The sequence below is a fragment of the Dendropsophus ebraccatus genome, chromosome 1, assembly GCF_027789765.1.
Source record: "Dendropsophus ebraccatus isolate aDenEbr1 chromosome 1, aDenEbr1.pat, whole genome shotgun sequence".
NCBI lineage: Eukaryota > Metazoa > Chordata > Amphibia > Anura > Hylidae > Dendropsophus > Dendropsophus ebraccatus.
The window spans coordinates 139,152,645-139,154,698 of NC_091454.1; positions in this window are offsets into that span (position 1 = coordinate 139,152,645).

A 2,054-nucleotide genomic window follows, 5' to 3' on the forward strand; every position below is an offset into this window, starting at 1 on the left:
TAAACAGTGGTCAATAGAACATTGACAATTACATCTTGTCTTATTGCTTCTAATTTTCATATAGTAGGGGTTTGCTGCATATTTTTTTTTGGAAAGTAGGAATGCTGTTACATGTTTGCAAATCACTTAAAGCGACTCTGTACCCACAATCTGCTTTTAATCCAAGATCTGTCCTGGGGTCCGTTCGGCAGGTGATGCAGTTATTGTCCTAAAAAATACTTTTAAACTTGAAGCCAGTGCCAAACGGGAGTATCCGTGCCCTAACTTTGCATCACCCCTCCTTCCCTCCTCCCCACCCTCTTCATCATAAGGAATGCCACTGAAACATTTTCTCCATGCTGAACATTGCACAGGTGATTAACGATCCAGCCCATGTGCCGGGCTGCTACAGGTGGGAAATAGGAGGCAATCTACCTGGAGCATTCCTAATGATGAAGAGGGTGGGGAGGAGGGACGGACGGGTGGTGCAAAGTTAGGGCACAGATACTCCCGTTTGGCACGGGCTTCAAATTTAAAAGTATTTTTTTAGCACAATACATGCACCACCTGCCGAACGGACCCCAGGACAGATCTTGGATTAAAAGCAGCTATCGGAAGGTACAAGTGGTTTGGGGGGGGTCAGATTGCGGGTACAGAGTCGCTTTAATTTACAAAAAATTACTTCGTTATCCCAGAAAAAATTAGCTGTTCCTTGTGTAAATACCAGCGTACGTAGTGCTCTATGTCCACAATACTGTGGACATGTAGTATTTGCTTCTGCTGTTTCTTTAATTGCTGCTCACTTAACACCTGCATCAGTAACCCCTTCTCCATACCCCATTAATAGTACTGTACTGTATAACTCATACCCTTGTACAGTGCCAGTCTATTTCAGAGTTTAACATTTTAAGTACAGTACTTCACTGTTTTCACTGTTAGCAAATGCAGACCTACTTTACCCATAGTTCACACTGCATTTGCTCAGTATGTTGCAGGTGTACGTCATTATACCTGAACGTAGGTATGCTGATGTATAGTGCAGCCAACTTGTGGCAGGCCAGCTGAATTTATTCTACCAAAATATAGTCTATTAGTGAATAACTTTGGTCTATTTCCTGAACAATAAAATTGTATGTTTAAGAAAGTGGACTGATCATAGTAGTAGACTTCATTTGACCAATTAAATGGGAAGGGCCTTCTTAGAGTACTCATGTTCACATGGCGTGAGACACCGGCCGTTCCGTCACCTGGCCGGGTCACGAAAAGGCTGGTGTCAGAGAAGATCATCCCGGCCGGTACTGATCTTCACTGCCACAAAAAGTAAATCTCAACTTCATGGCCCATGTTAGTATGCCCCTATTCACTCAGCAGTATTTTGCTTAGCTTTTTATATCTGTACTTTTAAGCCAAAACCAAGAAAGGTATAAATCTTTCCATTATAGTTTATTCTACTCCTAGTTTACAAATACTGATAAGAAATATTAACCCAAATCATGTTGCATAAAAGTAACAGATCACTTGAGTGCTGGAAGATGTAGTCCTGCTTATTACCCCACACACCATGCTGTAAGATGTAGTCCTGTATATTAGCACACACACCATGCTGGGAGATGTAGTCCTGTATATTACCACATACCATGCTGGGAGATGTAGTCCTGCATATTACCACACACCAAAACTACAACTCCCATCATGAACTGTCAGCAGGACTACATTATGAACTGTTATGGAGATACTCCAGGCTCCTGGTCTGGCCTCCTCTGGTAAGGTCTGGCTGCTGACTGCTCCTATGTATTTATTAAAGGGGTTATCCAGCCCTACAAAACATGGCCACTTTTGCCCCACTCCAGTTCAGGTGTGGCTTGCAATTTAAGGTCCATTTACTTTAATGGAACTGAGTTTCAAATCCCACCCAATCTGGAGACGAGTGGTGCAAAGTGATCATGTTTTTGTAGCATTGGATAACCCCTTTAAATAAAAATGTCAGTTTGCGGCACCTGGAGCTACCACAATGTCATCATGTATTACAGAAAACATTACACCTAAGGTACAAAAGACACAGTTATTTACTCTAA